Source organism: Neophocaena asiaeorientalis, unplaced genomic scaffold (assembly GCF_003031525.2).
Source record: "Neophocaena asiaeorientalis asiaeorientalis breed wild unplaced genomic scaffold, Neophocaena_asiaeorientalis_V1.1 scaffold43, whole genome shotgun sequence".
In the NCBI taxonomy this organism is placed as follows: domain Eukaryota; kingdom Metazoa; phylum Chordata; class Mammalia; order Artiodactyla; family Phocoenidae; genus Neophocaena; species Neophocaena asiaeorientalis.
The window spans coordinates 4755742-4775767 of record NW_020173674.1 but is presented as its reverse complement, the minus strand read 5'-3'; the positions used below and the strand labels follow the sequence as shown (position 1 = coordinate 4775767).

The 20026-nt window shown below is 41.0% G+C and overlaps 1 protein-coding gene across 10 annotated transcripts in view; it reads left to right on the top strand.

Moving 5' to 3' along the window:
- The window catches only part of PPP6R3 (protein phosphatase 6 regulatory subunit 3), a 128057-nt gene that overhangs the window by 23538 nt on the left and 84493 nt on the right, over positions 1-20026 (top strand). For all 10 annotated transcript variants that reach the window (XM_024748902.1, XM_024748903.1, XM_024748910.1 and 7 more), the window contains one exon: positions 14301-14453. The gene's annotated coding sequence lies outside the window, so the exon portion shown is untranslated. The remainder of the gene's footprint in view (positions 1-14300; positions 14454-20026) is intronic.

Genomic DNA, 20026 nt, shown 5'->3' with positions numbered 1-20026 from the left:
TGGTAGGGTTTCTTTTATTCTGGATATGAATCTTTCAGGAGATACAAACATGGTGAATATCTTTGCCTACTCTGTGGGTTGTCATTGTGTCTCTGGAGGAAGAGGAGTTAATGGAATTCAGTTGTTTAATTTTTCCTTTATGGCTAGCCCCTTACATATTACTTTGAAGAAAATCTCAAAATAATTATCTTGTTTCTTCTGTAAATATGTCAGTATAAATCTTTCAAAAATAAACTTTTTTTTGTTTTAACCATAACATAACCACAAAACTATAACATCTAAATAAAACTCCCACAAAGCAGTTGCTTGATACTATCCAGTACCTAGTCGGAGTTGAAATTTCCAATTGTCTCAAATGTGATAATTTTTATATATACAGTTTTCTAATTTTGGCAAATCAGGATCCGAATAAGGTCTACCAGTTAAAACAATTCCCCCTACCTCACTTGCCATCTGTGGAAGACCTCGATTTTTTTTGTCTTGTAGTATCCCCACAGTGTCCTCTGCCTTGTAAGCAGGTAGTTGTAAGTTTCTCTGTTTGGGCGTAACCTTTCCTGCAGTCTCGCTCATGTGTCTTCTTTGGTTGTGATCTGTCTCTGGAGGTTGAATGTGGACCCAAATTGAAATTTTTAAAGGGCTTCCAACCTAAATCACATTGAAATCCATTCAGATTATAGTTCTAGACTTAAAATGTAATAATGTTTGTTTTGAAATGTACTCTGTGTGTTTGTGAGGCCATCTGAGAGTGCATTTTTTGTTTCTTTAGAAGACCCCACACTGACTGTAAGCCTTGCCCTCTTGAAGATACCACACCCTCTCTGGTAGTTTAAATGTTGCAGGGCATAACATAAGGTGGTGTGATACTTTTTGCAAAGCCCCACCTCCCAGGTTTTTTGTTTTGTTTTGTTTTGTTTTTTCACTTGACATATTGTTGGTACGACAATATTATGTTAATTTCAGGTGTACAGCATAGTGATTGGATATTTAAATACATTACAAGATGATCACGACCTAAATCTTATTAATTAGACTTTCCATGTTAACCGTCTACTTTTTTTTCCCCTCCTTATACTGTCCACTAGCTTTCCTTCTCTCATGGCTGATTTTTTGAGTTGTGATGACTAAGTTTTAAGGGTTGATGACTCAAAATCTTTTTAGGCCACCTTAAATTTCCAGTCTTCCCCAGTTTCTGACTTTCCCTTCCAGCAGAAAATTCAGCACCGAAAAATTACAAAAATTAATGACATAATTAGGATGAATGTTAGAGAAGTAGACAAAGTATTTCTTAGAATTCATGTATGTGTAAAGTTTCAACTTAGTTGTTTTCTTAACAGTTCTGAAACTGATTACTGTGATTGCAAGGAGCTGGGTAGGTAGAAGGAGATTGTCCCTTTGTATTGTTACAGTAGTTTAGAAGAATGTATTTGTGTACTATTTGTATAAATTCAAATGATTTATTGTAAGAATGCAAAATATGAAAAACAAAGAAGGCCTTTCTCTGACTCCATGTCATGGGTTTCCTTAATGAAAGGGTGACTGGGTGCAGTGACCCTGCCGCGGTACCAGCTAGAAGTCAGGACACCTGGCTTTGGTGTGCTCTGCAGAGCAGGTCTCCGTATACATTTGTTGAATTAAAAAAAAAAAGTTGTTTTAATACACATAGTATTTCATTTCTTTTTTAAAATTTATTTTATTTGTTATCATTTATTTTTGGCTGTGTTGGGCCTTCGTTGCTGCGCGCAGGGGCTACTCTTCGTTGCGGTGTGCAGGCTTCTCATTGTGGTGGCTTCTCTTGTTGTGGAGCACGAGCTCTAGGCGCGCGGGCTTCAGTAGTTGTGGCGCACGGGCTCTAGAGCGCAGGCTCAGTAGTTGTGGCGCACGGGCTCTAGAGCACAGGCTCAGTAGTTGTGGCGCACGGGCTTCGTTGCTCCACGGCATGTGGGATCATCCCGGACCAGGGCTCAAACCCATGTGCCCTGTATTGGCAGGCGGATTCCTAACCATTGCGCCACCAGGGAAGCCCAAATTGTACTTTAAAAGTGTGGTTCAACTTCAAGTAAGAGCTAAATTTTCAGTGTTTTGTTTTTAAATGAGTGTACATAAAGGATACCAATTGTTGACCATAATTCTTTCAGCAAATATCTGGGTGCCTGCCCAGTGCCAGGCCTGGTGCTTTCAATGCTTTGGTCACATGTGGTTTAAAAAGATGGCATGCTGGTGCCCTCAGTGAATCAGGACAGTGTCTCAATAGAGATACAGTGCAAGCTACATATGTAATCATAAATTTTCTAGTGGCCTTATGAAAAGGAAACAGGTAAAATTAGTTTTAATGTATTTTATTTAACCCAGTAATACAAAATATTGTCAGTTCAGCATGTCATATAAAATTATTAATGAGATATTTTCACTTCTTTCTTTTGTACTAAGTCTTTGAAGTCAAGTGTATATTTTACACATACGTACTTCTCAGTTCGAACTAGCTATGTTTCATGTGCTTAAAGCCTTATATGGCTACCACAGTGGACCGCATAGATCAGATTATCACCGCTGTTATTATTGCTCACGTGGAGTGGCAGAGGTCACTGAATAGGAACGCAAGTAAACGGTGGCTTAAAGGGCCAGAGGAGATGCAAGGAGATGAAGTAGGAAGCTGTTTTTGTCCTCCGGGTGGTGGCAGAGGAAGATGAAGAAGGGGAGATACTCAGAAGATGGAGTTGACAAAATTTTGATGAATTGGATATTGGAAGGGAAAAGAGGAGCCAGACTCTGTCTTTTACAGCTGGGGTGTGCCTTTTCTGGGGCAGGGAGAACTTAGTGAGGAAAAGGTTTGGTTGCTGGTCAGTGTATGATAGAGAGCAAAAACCCGTTTAGGAGATACTAAATTTAATGTGCTTGCAAGACATCCAAGGGGAAATGTCTGCTAATAGTTGGGTACCTGTGTTTGAAGTGCAGAGATGGCCTTAGTTGGTTTTATAAATTTGAATCTCAACTGTGTTTACAGAGGTATATTTAAAAACCTGTGGAGACGGCTTCATTTATTCAACAAAACCATTTTTTTTTTTTTTTTTTTTTTGAAGTCTCCCCAGGCCTTGTTTCGGTTGCTTCGGCAACAGGGTGAGTAGAAGACATGGAAGTGGACACCCCAGCCACTGTAGTCAGCTGGGGAGAGTGTACCTAGGTAGTGTCCACAGTCTGAACCCTGTGGGAACCTCTGCCTCGGAGGAGACCGAGAGGTGGCCAGTGAGAAATCAAGGTGGGTGTGATCTCAAAGAAGCCAAGTGAGGAGAAGGTGCCAGTAAGGAGGGTCTCCTGGTGAACAGTACTGAATGCTCCCGAGAGCGAGGTTGAGAGGAGGACAGAAGAGTTTCACTTAGATTTAGCCCCATCTGGAGGTCACTGGTGACTTAAAAAGGCAGTTTCAGTTGAGTGGTACAGATTGGAATGAGCTGAAGAGGGAATGCTTTGAGACAAAGGGCTCCTTTTCTTACTTTTAAATAACCACTACAAACCATTGAGAAGACAGGCCCAGTAGAAAAATGAACAAAGGATATAAACAGACAGTTGGCAGAAAAGTGAAGTATAAATGGCTCTTAGACATGAACAGTGCTCTTAAGAGAAAAAGACGTTGTTGGGCAAGGGTGTGAGGAACCAGGCATACATACTTCCATTGGTGGTGGGAATGTGGATAGCCATGACCTCCAATGGCTATCGTGCAGCTAATTAGAAATGAACATTATTTAATCCAGCAGTTCCACTTCTGGGAACCCTGGCATTTTTTGGTGATAGTGAAAATTGAAAACTAAATGGTCCATCAGTGGTGGCCTGATTAAATCACCTGTAATGTAAAGGAAAGTCAGTATCAGCTAAAACTTTTTATTTTTTGGCTGCGTTTTCGCTTGCTGTGCGCGGGCTTTCTCTAGTTGTGGCGAGTGGGGGCTACTCTTCGTTGTGGTGCATGAGCTTTTCATTGCGGTGGCTTCTCTTGTTGCGGAGCACAGGCTCTAGGCGCGTGGGCTTCAGTAGTTGTGGCACGCAGGCTCAGTAGTTGTGGCTCGCGGGCTCTGGGACACAGGCTCAGTAGTTGTGGGACATGGGCTTAGTTGTTCTGCGGCATGTGGGATCTGCCCGGACCAGGGCTCGAACCTGCGACCCCTGCAGTGGCAGGAGGATTTTAAACCACTGTGCCACCAGGGAAGTCCCGCTAAAACATTTTATTCTTCAAAAGGTAGAATTTGGTTTTGTTTTTTCTACCATGCTATAAACCAGGGACTTTGAGAGTGATTCTTTCCCCCCATTTTAAAAGATTGAAAAAAATATCAGTGGGTCTGGTATAGGCACAGAAGGTATGTGAAAATATGCCTTTGAAGAGCGATGTTAAGCCTGTCATTCTCTCTTGACTTTCTGCCTTTTAACACACTTCACATGAATTATTAGTCTATATTCCCATCTCCAGATACCTGTTAGGGTTCTTTTTAAAGGATCCTGTCCTGTTTTATATATGTTCTGAGTTGTATACCACAGGAAAGATGGGTATAACATATCTTACCAGCTTCATGGATGAATTCACACTCCAGTTTGCCTTATTGCATCTAAAAATAACCATAGCTCCTATCGTGAGAGCATCATTTTACTTGGTTTGGATCATTGATAAAGTAAGCGAGCATCTGATGTTGTCTGAGAAAGCTGGATGTAGCAATGGTGATTATACTACAGCTGCCTGATGGAGGAGGAAGACTTCCTTTGTCCACCTTCTGTGAGGGAAGGGACAGTACAAACCTCTGTGTGCTATATGTTCTCCTGCCACCTACGTTAACCCGGTTTTACTGATCTTCCTGCTTTGTAGAAAGCAGCGTGTTCACATATGGACTTAAAGCAAAAACAAAAAACTGGGTACACCCTAATAGACCAAATCAGTCTCCCAGCAGAGTACATTGATATTGTAGTGGGTTGGCCAGAAAGTTCAGTTAGTGAATATGTTGTTCAATAAAGTTCTTCGTGAAAATGAAAAATGTATCTTTTATATTTACTTAAAACCGAACAAACGTTTTGGCCAACCCAATATAACTTTAAATTCTCTGTCATTGGGACTCTCTACTTTAAGATCTTGTTTAAATTTAATTAATTTCATTTAAGAGTTTGAGCCTGTGGTTATTCATTGATTCCTTTTTCTTCATTTCTTAGAGTATCCTGGTTTCACTTATATTTCTTCTTAGAGCCACAAGGAAGAAGTAGTTGAGAGTTTGAAGCATTTTAAATGATCGTTTAGTCTAATCATCTCATTTTACAGATATGAAAACAAGCTCAGAGAGATGAGTTTACTTGCCCACAGGCTGACTGAACTGAATGCATGTTCTCTTGGTCTTCCCCATTAAATTTGGTGAAGTGGGGAGTAATATGATACCCTCGTATCATCAGGGTGAGGTAACCTGCCATAACTTTGAGGTGGGTGTGTGGTTTTATTTTTTTGGAAAGATTTTTATGTATTTATTTTTCGGCTGCGTTGGGTATTTGTTGCTATGCACAGGCTTTCTCTAGTTGCGGCGAGCGGGAGCTACTCTTCGTTGCGGTGCGTGGGCTTCTCATTACGGTGGCCTCTCTTGTTGCGGAGCACGGGCTCTAGGTGCGTGGGCTTCACTAGTTGTGGCACGCGGGCTCTAGAGCGCAGGCTCAGTAGTTGTGGTGCACGGGCTAAGTTACTCCGTGGCATGTGGGATCCTCCTGGACCAGGGCTCGAACCCGTGTCCCCTGCGTTGGCAGGCAGATTCCCAACCATTGTGCCACCAGGGAAGCCCGGGGTGTGTAGCTTTAATTACACTGCAACAGTTTTAATGAAGGCTTTTTTTTCCCTTCGGGTCCTAGTTGCAGCACATGGGATCTTTGTTGCCTCATGTGGGATCTCTTTAGTTGTGGCATGTGGTCAGGGATCTAGTTCCCTGACCAGGGATAAAACCCAGGCCCCCTGCATTGGGAGCACAGGGTCTTAGCCACTGGACTGCCAGGGAAGTCCCGAGACTTTTCATTTATATGCTGCACTAGTTTATTTTTAGTCTTGGAGACAGTCTAATGGAACTCTCTTTATATTTTTTGGTTGAGAAAGTTGAAGCCTAGAGGTGTAAACTGGCTCAAAATTGTAGACCATAAACATTTATCCTGTGCTTAGTTTTTAATGTGAGTCGGAGCAGTGCCGCCCAGTAAAATGGTATTCTTTGTTTGTCAGCGTGGCTATTTAAGTTAAAAGAAAATTGAAAATTTAGTTCCTTAGTCTTACTAGCCACACTGCAGGTGCTCAGTGGCTGTGTGTGGCAGGTGGCTTACTGTATTGTACAGTGTAGGTCTAGAGCATTCCCCTTAAAACAGTTTTTTGGATAACTTTGAAGTTTTAGCGGTGGGCACCAAGAGTTATGACTATGATTAGAATTGCCAGCTAGAAATCAGGTTTGTGTTTAAACGTAGGAGGAAGAAAATCACTCAGAGCTTGTGGCAGTGCTATAACCGGTTGTGACTTGGGCCCTTTCTTGGTTCATATTTCATCTGCTCTTTAGGATAGTAACCAAGAGCCTATATGAAGAAGGGCTTTTCCTTTTCCATCTGTCAGGTGTCTTGGTTTGCCAGTTGAAAATCCCATCCTTGGGTTGAATTTTCAGTGCTAACATTCATTCATCTTCATGCTGCTTAGCATGTTTTCCAGTCTCTGTACTTCGATTTCACATATTAATCACTTGGTTACTAAGATGCCCGACAAAAAGTTTGATGTCTTTCTTGCTTTTGTACTCAGGATTATGGAAGTTTTTACATCAAATTAAGCTTGATGTGTAACCGTGGCTGAGCCAGCTAAGTATAGCTTTGGCGATTGGAATCATGTAGTCTTTTGTACCATTGCTATACATCCCTGCACACTGTTGTTGTTGTAAGAGGCAGCGTTGGATTTCTGGGCTTTACTTTGGATGCTAATTTACTAATTTATGATTTGGCTCGATTTTAATAGCGACTGAGATTGGTTTGGCTTTCATGTACGATGGCAGTGATTTGAGTGTCCATTAGGGTGCATAGCTGGACGATGACGTAATCCAGTCAGGTGCCAAAGTTTTTACTTAGTCCTTTACGTACCTGATTTTGCTTTTAAAAGGTGGTAGTATGGATTTACCTTGGGTGTTTTATACTTTAAAAAGCAGTCTTTTTGCATTCTTGTCACAGTAATTTTTGATTAATGCTTTAGAAGCCTGTATTCTTGCCACAGCTTGTATTAAATTGGTTGGTTCTGAAATTAGCTGATAGTTACATATATGTGTGTATCTATGTGTGTGTATATATATATATATATATATCATACATACATATATATTGAAATATGCCTCTGAAGTCATCCAAATGATGTTACTTACTTAGTTTGTTTCTCCCAATTATGAGTGGTTGTGTGCTCATTTTTCATGATTTTTGTGGTCAAAATACGGGTTTTTGTTTTTTTTTTTTTAATTTACAGTGTGCTAGGCATTGAGGATAAAATGGTGAGCAAGACCTCATAGAGATGGAATATCTTCCCATCTCTTTATCTTGCATCTCTCTAGACTTGGGTGTTTTGGAGAGCATTTGTGAGCACATTTGCAGAGATAGGATCATGGAGATCCACATTAAAATGATAACTCTGATTGAGCTGGCCTACCTTAGGGCTCCCTGATGTTAATAAGAGTAGACTTGCTTGCTTTTGTGGGTCCAGGCTCTAGGCTGTATCACCTGTCTGTAACTGAGAGGTTGTCTTTAGTTGTTTGTGTATGATATGTGACACAAGGAGAAAATATTTCCTTGCATGTTATGTAATAGCTACGGCTTCCTCTTGTGAATTTGCATTTGTGAAGAGTATCATGGAATTTATGGTAAAAAGTCATATGAGAGCATAGGGAGCAGGTTATTATTCCTTTTTCCCCAAAGTGAGTTTTTAAAAAAATAAATAAATTGAGGGTTCATTAAGGGTTATTTGGAGTGTCCTTTCTTATTATTCTCAGTGATAAAATGGGAATAATACCTAAGAGGTTTGAGAAGCATGTGTATAATGCTGGCACAAAGGGTTTGTAAGGGTAGATATTCATTCTTGCTATTCTTGAGTTCTGTGACTAAGCAAGTACATATTTAGATACTCTTTAGCTGAGAATCTGTTCCTTTGCTGTTTTAGGCTAAACCAGCCCTCATTCTTGACTGATATTTTTATAATTATGTTCTTACATTCTCTTCATTGGCCTTAATCAGGGTCAGTAGTATTGGAAAGAGGAGACCCTTTTTGATAGAGTTATGTTATATGCCTATTGAGGAAGATGTGGCTCCTTTAAGGAATGATTGGCAAAAATAAATACAAAAGTAAAAGTATATTATCTTTAAAAAAAAATCTTGTTTTCCTTTTTTGAGGGGCCCCCTCTGGATCCATTTCCTCTGAAAGAATAATCTAATGATGTCAACTGCTGTAGACCGAATGTTTGTCTCCCCTCTAACATCCATATGTTGAAACCTAATCCTCAGTGCGATGGTGTTAGGAAGTGAGGCCTTTGGCGGGTGATGAGGTGTGAGAGTGGAGCCCTAATGATTGGGATTGGTGATCCCAGAGAGTTCCCTCATCCCTTTCTGCCGTGTGAGGACACAGAAAAGGCTGTGGTCTATGAACCAGGAAGGGGGTCCTCACCAGACACTACAGATGCTGTGATCTTGGACTTCCCAGTTTATAGCAGTGTGAGAAGTAAATTTCTGTTGTTTGTTAAGTCATCCAATATATGGTATTCTGTTATAGCAGCCCGAATGCACTGTGACGTCAGCTAGTAAGCTGTGTATTATATTCTTTATTAGCAAATCTGTATTTTTCCTCCTTTAGCTTGTATGACATTGTGCTGTTGCTCCCACTGCCTTTCAATAGTCTGCTCTCTAGCCATGCCCCTTTCTCATTTTTGTCCTTTAATCATGATGTAAAACTTATGGTTTCCTAGTAATTAAATACGAGGGGAGAATTCCTCCTTTTTCAGTTTCTGTATTCTTTGGGAAGAACTTTTCATCATCCTTATGGATTCCACCATCATCTGTATGTTTTAACTTTTAACACAAACATTTGTTTCCAGCTTAGTTAGGTTTTTTCCAGCGGACCCATGTCATAGTTTGTCTGGATACTGTCAGTTCAGTTCGTTCCAGGCCAGGATCAGGAACTCTTTTGTCTTCATTTCTAAAACAGTGCTTTTCTCGTTTCTCCTTCACCATCAGCACCCTCTCGGGACCCACAGGCTTAAAGCAGAATTATTTTTTTCCATTTTACTGCTCTCTCCATTTATTATTTCACCAAGTCCTGCTTCATTCTTTCTGTAATTTAATTTGCCCTTGTCCATGGCCACTGGCACCATATTTAAAGCTTTGATTACTTTATTTTTATATTAGATTCATAAATTTATTGAAAGAGGAAGAAAGTTTAGAGTTAACTTAGTCCAGCTCCTTTATTTTGTAGATGAAGAAATGGATACTCAGGTCAAATGACTTGCCTTAGGTCACACAACTAATGAGTAGCTGATGTTATAGTTCTCTGGTCTCAACATTTAATACTCCCTCCCAGTCTAGCATTCTTCTTAAAATTTTATTTGAAAAAAAATTTTGTCAGTTTTGCATATCTCCATTTAAGAGTGAGCTAGCTTTAGGAGGTTGGATAAGGTAAGATGACAGCACTTTTTAGCCACCCCTCCCTCTTTCCCCCTTCCCTGAAGGTGACTATATTACTTAGAACTCTTTTAGCCAGTTAAAAAACACATATTTACCTCCATATGTGTGAAGAGCATACTGGAAGAGTTCATAATTACATGCATGCTTGCTGATTTTTTTAGTTTTAAGCACATCTATTGATTTCCCTGTCTGAAAAGATATGGAAGATAAGGATTAGCTTACTCTTTTTCCCTCACTGCACCCTCTTCCCCACATTCTGTCTTCCCCATCTTTCCAATACAGTTTTATTGCAATTTTGGTTAAATCAGTATTTATCCATTATTACTTGGGATGCTATTTATAATGTTAAGTAGTAAATTATAAATACTTTTCCTAAACAACTTCTGGTATTCCTTGGAAATGTGTCAACTTTTTTTTTTTTTTTTTTAATGTCTCAATCACTAATTTAGCCTCACACTTTTCACCAGTTACATGTTCAGGTATTCCATCAGCTTTATCTTTTGGAAGAAATTTTTACCTGCTCCAGACTGGATGGCTTGTCCTCCCTGCTGGGAACACATTGTCTGCTGGGACCCTGGGAGTTCATTTTGCCTCTCTCCTTCATTGAATTTCCTGTTCCTGTTTCTCTGTTTTAGTGGAGCACAGTCTCTAGTAGTTTTCTGTGAGGAAGGGGGTGTGAGAGGGTAAGTCTATTGAGACTTTCTGTGTACTCTTGATTGATAGTTTGGCTGGGTATAGACTTCTGGGTTGGAAGTCATTTTCCTAATGTATTAGTCTGCTAATTATTCTCAGTGCCCTTTTAAATAATATCCCTTTTAAAAAAAATTTGATGGATACATTAACTTATCTTTCTGAGGATAATTTTTTTAATGTACTCTTTTTCTTGTATAGTCTTTCCTCCATCCTGCATTTTTCTGTTTTGTTTTGCACTCTACGTTTCATGATAGAGGCTTTCCTGAGATGTTATTAGAACCCGTGGTTTTCGTTCACATTTAAAGTCGGGGTATATACACACACAACACATAGAGTTGAATCATATGAAATTGCCATTCTTTCTCCAGCTTTGTTCACTATCTGTGAACATACTTAGTTCTCAGATCTTCATTTCTAAATCACACCCTCCACTAAAAGGAACCAGGGCTCCTTGGAGAAATGGGTGATTTTAGAGCTGGGGCAGAGAATGTACAAGATTAATCTAGAACATGTTGTTATGCAAGGAAATAAGGAAGTACTCAAAAAACATGGAAAGCACACAGTCCTCTGCTTGAAGGGGTTCCCACTGGCCAAATCTGGGATAACTTGAGCATCAGAATGAATGGTGATATTAATAAATAAAATAAGAATCCGTGAGTCCACACTGATAATGAATTAAAGAATGAATGGGAAAAAGGGAACATAACCTTACTGGAATTATAATGTCAACTGGTAAGTGTAGAAGGAACAGTAGATTTACAAAATAAACATCGTTGTATAACTGTCAGTAACAGTTGATTAAGACAAGAATTGCCAGTGGATGCTAAAACTATTGGTTGAGTGTTTTAAGAACATAATCTCAAAATATCTTCCTACAGATTATTTACTAGTTAATTACTAAGGGGAAACTGGTTATTTTACAGTGGAGAAATGAGGCAAATATCATCTTAACCAAGTGATCAAAATCCCAATAATGGGACACACAGACATTATCTTACTACTTATGTGATACTCTAGGAAAAACAAACCTCACTTACCACTTGTGTGGTAGTACTGCCAGATATTTATACCCTATATTCTTCAAAGATGCCAGTGAAAGACAGAGAATTGCTGAGGAACTGTTTCATATGGAAACATGACATTAGGTGTGATCCATGATCTGGATTGAGGTGAAGGGGGATTGCCGTAAGGGACGTAGAGCAGTTGGCGGAATTGGAATGTGAACTGTAGAGTCTGTATGGGACAGTTAATGTGTTGCATTCCTGACTTTACTGTGGTTGTGGAAGAGAATACCCTTGTTCTTAGGAAATACACAGCGAGCTATTTAAAGGTAAAGGACGTGATGGCTGCAGAAGATGGATGGAAGAGCAAAAGTGATACAGTGGTTAGTTGTGAATCTAGGTGAAGGCTCTGTGGGAGCTTCTTGTACTGCTCTTGCAGCTGTTCTGCAAGTTTACAATGAAGACTTTTAAAGAAAAGATTGGAATGAGGGTGGTTGATTGGAGCCCCCATTCATGGGTGGGGGCTCAGTGGCTGTGAACCTTTCAGCAGTGTGATGAGTTGAGCTCCTTTGGTTGGGAAGTCCCCAGTGTCAGGATTTTCAGGTGTTTGTTTCTTGAGGTCAGTGATTAGAAGACACTTTCAGTTAGTTTTCATCCTGGCTGGGAATGTCAGAGCCCAATAGGAGAATCTGGCTGGAGGTGGGGTGGGCAGTTGAGGGGGCCTGTCTCTGCATTCTTTCTGCAGTTCACACAGTTCCCTCTGTTTTCACTGGCAGACCCACCCTCAGCTGTGCTGGAGTCACCATCCTTTTTGGCTTCCTTCTGTCATCTGATGGGGCTGGGAAGCACAGAAGAAGGCAAGGAGATTTGGGAATCTAAGTGTTCATTAAATAGCTTTTTCAACTAATATTCCTTTTGCTCCCTAATTTTGTTGGTTCTTGGGATTATGCCTTTAAAAAGCAAGGCAAAACAACCAAAACAGTTCTTTTACTGTACTTTTAGAGGCATTTCAATGTGTGTTCAATATACATTCTTTACCCAGGAGTCCCAATAGTGCATTTATATACCATTTCATTCTGTTTTGTATCTTTTGATCTTGTTTCCCACATTTTCACAATTTAGAAAAAACCAGATTTCTTATCAATAGTATAGACCCTCTCTTTCCCGTAATTAGTCTAAGGGAAAAGACTGAACAATTAAAGACCTTTTTCCAGAAAAGTGGGTTATGTCTCAGCATACTTGTTACAACTTAATAAGCACCTGGATTTGTGATGCTCTGAGCGGGTTGACAGCTGTCTTATCTTTTGGCTTCCCTGGATGGGAGTGTGCAGCACAGTGAGGCAGGCAGGTTGGTACAACTCTGCTGGGAGCCTGTGATTGACTGACTGGCTTGGAAGTGGGTGAAGTGGGTAATTTTTTTTTTTTTTGGCTGCATCGGGTCCTTGTTGCTGCGCGCAGGCTTTCTCTAGCTGCGGCGAGTGGGGGCTGCTCTTTGCTGCAGTGCGTGGGCTTCTCATTGCGGTGGCTTCTCTTGTTGTGGAGGGCGGGTTCTAGGCATGCGGGCTTCAGTAGTTGCGGCCCACAGGCTCAGTAGTTGTGGCTTGCAGGCTCAGTAGTTGTGCATGGGCTCTTCCTTGCTCTGCAGCATGTGGGATCTTACCCGACCAGGGCTCGAACCCATGTTGCCTGCTTTTGTAGGTGGATTCTTAATCACTGCACCACTAGGGAAGTCCAGAAGTAGGTGATCTTGGCTGGTGGGAGAAAAGACTGTAGATCAGTTGAGGGTCCTACAGCTACTCAGATTAAATGTCAAATATATGTATGTGTGCGCAGGCGTGTGCATTTTGTGGAGTATATAACTTCATTGGATTTTTAAAGGGGTCTGGAACCCCTAACACAGAGTGGTTGTGATGGGACTAGAATTACCTATGACATTTAGAAATGTACTCTTTACACTAACATGCTAAGTTGGTCATGTCTAAACACTGTGGTGGCACATGATCTGTTCTTATGATTTAAAGCAAAAATTTAGGTGATCAATTAAACACTTTTTTAAGTTTTTGTTGAGAAAACATTTCACTGGTAAAATGTTTTTTAGAGTCAAATATTTTCTTCATTTTAAACTAGGTTTGTTACAGTTTTTGTTGATTCATTTTGTTTCTTTTAGCAAGTGGTTAGCATTGTTTCTATTTATTTTGAGGGAAAGTGTTGAGTTGATCAGAATGTAGTGTGAATTTTGTGGAACAAAGGCATTAAATAAATGGCATTTATTTTGAGATGCCTTGTAGACTGCACCCTTATAGGATTTCTGATTGGTATATTGTCCATAGTTTGTGTCTTTTCCTGCAGTATTTAGTTATAAATGAAGTGCCTTGGAAGACAGTTTAAATTTACAGTCCTTTTGTGTGAAGCATCTGGTTAATTCACATTAGAGACAGGATTCGGCTGCAGCGAGTACTTAAGTGAACTTAATGTTCTGCTCATAGTTCCTAGTAAGTTACAGTTGTTTAAAGGTATTACGCGGGGCTCCTTGGGGACATTTAGAGGGAGATACTTCTAAAACTTGTTTTAGTGTTGTAAAATATGGTGCCTTTGTAGTTAACCCTGTGTTGAGTAAGAATATCATTGATGTTTTCATAAGACAAAGATAAGCATATGTATTTTTTCTTATTTGCTCACTGATAGTGCTCTTACTGTGTATCTATTTCTGGGTTATTGTTTAGTGTAGGATAAAAGCTTAGGTAGAGGGATGACAGTGCCTTTTTTCTTCTTGTTACATAGAAAAGAATTCAATTAGCTAGTACTTTTCAGTCCTCTGAGGTATAGTTGTGTGTGAATGAAGACCTTGAACCAGTATTTTTAATGGCAGCTCTCATCCGAACAAAAGAGAACACGTTGTCATTTTTGCTCTTTTTTTCTTTATAGGGGAACTTCTGTTTCATGTGCACCATCCCGCTTTATTCTGCTAATCTGCTAATGCAGTAAATTGGAAGACAACCGTTGCCAGGATAACCTGTAATGGGCAAGGAGCCACAGAAAAGAAAACATTTCTTTTAATTTTTAAACTTGGTTTGAAAGGTAAGGTCACTAAAATTATGAGGAGTTTCCTTCCATGAGTTACATCAAGGAAAGCAGTTTACTGACTTGAGACCCTGGAGTCTAGGTGGACCTGGTCTGGGTCATCACTTTGAGCCAGGTACCACCTGGCTCCGTGGCGCTATGGTATTTTTAGGAAGTTAAATAACAGGCTCTGTAGTTTGTTCTGGTATGTCGTAGAATCTGCAGCACCCATGGGATTCCCAGTTTCCACGGGATGGGGGTTGGGGTGGGATTGAGCTGGGCCCTAAGGACTAGACAGGCCTAGCAAGCTGAAGTAGCATGCCAGAGAAAGACTGCTAGTAGCGACCCAGCTACTGCTTCTAGGTCACCTGTGTGTGTGTGTGTGTGTGTGTGTGTGTGTGTGTGTGTGTGTGTGAGATTTGTGTTCGTTTTACACCAGCCAAAGGACATCTGGCTTCTAGCCAGCCACCTGACTCTTTTGAGTCTTAATTGCTATCATTTTGCAACTCTTTACTGAATTTTTTTGTGAAAGACCAGAGGTTTACTTTGCATATTTGGCTTTTGAATCAATTGGCACTTAATAGTAAGTGGCCCAGTAGGACCTTTTTGGGGCTATGCACACATACTTAATCCAATTTCATTTGTTCCATAGTAACTGGAGGAGCAGGTGGGCATAAACCAATTTAATCATCTACCTTTCAGGCTCACTTTCTCAGGAGATACTATAGTTGTTCTGTTATAACAGGTCTCTGCTTCTAATCCCCAGGCCCCAATCTTTCCTAGGCAGTAAGCCACTTTGCCTGTGCTCTCCCCCACCTCCAGTCCCTTGTGAATAACTCTTCCTCAGCATCCCCTTCTGCTTACATAGTGAAGCACCAACTCTTGTAGAAAGGTTCTGATTTGTCCAGTTTTTATCTTCATATTATTCTGTATAAATCCTGATGGGGAGAATTCCCTTTAAGTAGTCATTCACTCTGAGCACCTTGTCTCATATGGTTTTGTTTGTTTTTGCTTATGTGGCCCAGCCCTTCCTTTTCCTCTGCCTTGGGATAGGTTCTAACCCATAGGTGTGAACTGTTCAGTTTCTTACCTGCCTGACTGAGTGGAGAATTCAGTTGAGGGTTCAGATATAAGAAGTCCAGTAGTATGCAGTGATAAGCTATGATCTGACTGTCAGATTCATTTATAGTTAAAACAATTATCCATTTTTCTATTGTGATGCTGGATTTCAAAAACTAATTTTTTTTTTTTTGCGGTACGCAGGCCTCTCACTGTTGTGGCCTCTCCCGTTGCAGAGCACAGGCTCTGGACGCGCAGGCTCAGCGGCCATGGCTCACGGGCCCAGCCGCTCCGCGGCACGTGGGACCTTCCCAGACCGGGGCACGAACCCGTGTCCTCTGCATCGGCACGCGGATTCTCAAGCACTGCGCCACCAGGGAAGCCCGGCTTCTTTAACTTATTAACAAGCGACCTTAGAAACCAGCTTTGATTGAAGCTTTGTTTTCATCTTTTTATTTTTGTGAAGAAGTTCTCCTGTAATAGGATACTCCATTTAACATTTTCTGACTTTTCTGACTGTTCCTTTCTTGTGAGTTGGGAATACTGTGATGACCGCTTAGTCTGGTAATGTCAGCATATAGTGTATTTTAGCACAGGGATGGTATGATTGCATAATAAACAGTGCTTTGCCATCTAATTTCATAACAAAATAGTTCACATCCCATTTGTACCTTAAAAACACAACATTTGAAGTCCAGGTTTTCTTTTCTTGTTTTGACATGTTGGGTGTGCACTTACAATAATGAAATGTTGCAGTACAGCGTATGGCACTCTAAGCACTGTTGAGTTATGCCCGTGTCGCTGCGATGTGGAGAGCGCCCAGCTGCAGTGCAAAGTGATAGCACCGTATGTGGTCTCTTGTGATACCTGCTCAACTCTGCCCTGGTAGCGTAAAAGCAGCCAGAGACAGAATGTAAAGGATGGTGTGACTGTGTTCTGTTAAGACTTTATGGCCACTGAAATTTGAATTTCGTAGAATTTGTACAAGTCACGAAATATCGTCCTTTTGATACTCCCCCACCCCCACCCCCGAAGAGTTAAAAAGGTAAAAACCATTCTTCGCTCAGGGCCTGTATTTATAAAAAAGGTGGCAGACCAGATTTGGCAATCTCAGTATGGTACCCCCAGGTGTCCTACGTCTCTGGAGTTGCTTCACACACTCATGGCAGAAAAAATGGGATGGGAAAGGACCTAAACTGAAAAGGTACCATTGTGGTTTTTGCTGTTGGTTGGATTTTTCTATTTCTTTGTTTTTTGTACGTAGGAATCTTAAGTGCATGTAGTCACCTCAGAGTCTTTCTGTTAGATAGTCTTTTATAATACCCTGATTTTAGATTGTGCTTATATTTATAGAGCCTGTCCTAAATGCCAGGGATTGTGCTGCTTTATATTTTCTTTCTTTTCATAATTTTTTATTTTATCATACATAGGTACATAGCTTACATAGGTGCATAGTTTAAAAAGTCAAATGGTATCACAAGATTTATAACAAAAAATAACAATCATCTATTTCATCTTTCCCATCCTATCCCCTTCCTCATCGCCAGCCCCTAGTGAGTAAGTGAGTTACTTACTCACTAGGAGCTGCTACCTCCATCTCTTAGCTGTTTCCTCATCTTTATTACTTCCTTATGCATTTCTAAATTATATACCTGTAGGTAGCAGTTTCTAATCTGCCTTACTTCTGATTATGAAGGTTAAGGTTTAACTCTTATATGCATAGCTCTTATCCTCTCACATCTCCCAACATAGTTAAAGCACAACTTTGGTTAATATCAGTAATAAAAGTATGTATATTTTGGTTAATTAATCCCTAAATCTCTGACTTAATTTGCAGAATCCTTCTCAACACGGTAACATACATCTGGCAATACACTTCCTTGGACATATCCTTTCCAGAGCCCTCTGCCTCATGGTTTACTCCAAACTGGTTCCTCTTGACTTTGTCTGTAGCTGCAGGTGTCGCCCCTTCTGGGAGTCATCTTTGCTTCCCTGTGTGTTGGATCCCTGGTCTCATGGATTCCGTGTCTTCCTCTCATGGCTTACTGCCATGCTTTAGTGAAGCCCATTCTCCATCCAGTAGCTTCCTCAAGAAACTGTGAATAAATCTTTCAGACCTTCCAGGTCTAAAAATGTTCTTTTCCAGAATTGCTATTGAGGAAGCTGATGTCATTCTGATTTCCAGTCCTTTTATAAGTTTTTCCTCACTAGAAGAGTTTAGATACTCTTTTTTTTTTTTTTTTTTTTTTTTAATCTCCGATACCATGGACTTTCACACTGTGTCTTAAAGGATCTTTTACCACTCAACGTGGTGCCACATGTAGGTCTTAGGGGGAGAGTCACTTCTTTATGCTCTGAGAAAAAACATTTTTTTGACAAGGGAGATCAGTGGTGAATTATAATATGTTCTAAAACTTTTGTTACTTGGATGTTGGACTTTCGGAATTGTTTCTCCATTTTCTGTCTCTCATAAATTTGTTGGCATTCTCCTGGGCTATTGTTTCCTTTTCTTTGTCCTTTATTGTTGTTTCTCTAGAGCTTCCAGAAGGGTAGAGAATTGTGTAGGTTTCAACCCACTAAGCGTCTGGAAGGTTGCAGAATCCTTTGCTATTTTCTTGTTGAGACTCCATGTCAGCCCAAATGTAGCCATGCCTTTTATATCACATAGACTTTGAGAAGAAATTCATAAAACAGTGTGGTGATCATTTAATATAGTCTTTCTGTCCAGAACGGGAAGTTGTCTGTCGTTGCCCTCGTAGAGAATCATCCAGGCTTCCAGAGGACCTCCAGCCTTGGGGTCTTGAAGGTGTTGGTGTTCCTAACCTTTAGCAAGTTCCTGCATCTTCTGCTCACAGATGGGACGGGTAATCTGTCCTTTTCACTCACTGGCTCTCATTTTTTCCCTTGGGCACTGTCCGTGATAGTATAAAAGAGCTTTGAGATATTCAAAGCTAGTTATTTTTTCCTCCAAGTGGCAGTCCTTCTGTCACCCTGGTCCTCTTTGGGTGCCATGTGGTTGGCAGTCTCTTCAGCTGCCCCAGAACAGGATATGATATTGCTTGGCATGAGCTGATCTGCCCAGTGAAGGCTTCAATAGAGTTAGTATCTCCCGTGGTCCTAGATGCAGTTGATCTATGACACATTCTGAAGGTTACTTGCTTATTAGTCACAGCATAATACAACTTTATGTCAAGCTTATAATTAACTAAAATCTTTGGACTTGTTTCTTTCTTTAACAGTTTTCTTAGGCCTAGCAACCTCTACCCCCCACCCCATGTCATGCTTTTCAGTTTTTATTTTAAAAGGACTTTACATTTAACCATGTTAAGTAAATTTCTCTTGGTTTCATCATGTCAGACAGCTTTTAAATGCTGATTCACTCGTGTTTTCTGTGCATTTGGACAAACCTGTGGCATTCTGGTCAGTCAGCTCTGATAGCACCACTGACCACAAGAGCTGAGCTCCTCCAGTGTCACCACCACCTACGCTCTTTGGGCTGAGCTCCCAGCCAGCTTGTCTGTCAAGTGATTCTTTTCCCTGCCCATGAAGACATGGGATTCCCGTCCATGAGTGTATCCCAAGAGCCATTAGATGGCAGGTTAGCCTGCTGCTGTTTCCCTTCTGCAGGCTGGCCTGGGGCTGGCTTGTGCTCTTGATGACTGCTGCTGGGACTGGTCGCTCACCGGGTGTTCCATGCCTGTCCTGTGGCCGTGTGCTGTGATGGGAAGAGCACAGACTTGGGAGTGTGATGGGCCTGGGCTTGAGTCCCAGCTCTGGCCAGCTTATTCACTAGCTGTGGTCTTTGGTAGATCATCTCACCTCTTAGAATCTTAGTTTTTCCATCTGCAAATGAGAGCGAAGCCTTGAAGAGTTGTTGTGAGGTACAGATAATGTATCTAAAAGCATCAAGTCCAGAGTCTGGCATATGGTAGGCACTTAATAATTGTGAGCTGCTATTAGTCATTTTTCCTCCTTTAATAGAAAGTTGCCGTATCAGACCATTTACTGTTATTGTGGAAGAGCTAGAAGAGATTAAGGAGCTATAAAGACTGTAAGCAGCGTTCACGTCTCAAGTTCTACACTGAGCTTGTATTCCTGAGCAGAGTCTCAGCAGTCCAGGAGTCTGCTTTGCTGGTAAATTATTCATGACGGAAAGCACTTTCTGGAGGTTAACAAGTTATTACTGCTAGTCTAGGGACTGTTGAGATAGCCCTAAATGCTTTATGATTATACACATTATTTATGTCCGTCTGTATGTATGGCTGCCGTGGGTCTTCGTTACTGCATGTGGGCTTTCTCTGGTTGCAGCGAGCAGGGGTTACTCTTCGTTGCGGTGCGCGGCCTTCTCATTGTGGTGGCTTCTCGTTGTGGAGCACAGGCTCTAGGTGTGCGGGCTCGGTAGCTGTGGCTCGCAGGTTCTAGAGCGCAGGCTCAGTAGTTGTGGCGCACGGACTTAGTTGCTCCGTGTCATGTGGGATCTTCCTGGACCAGGGCTTGAACCCATGTCCCCTGCATTGGTAGGCGGATTCTTA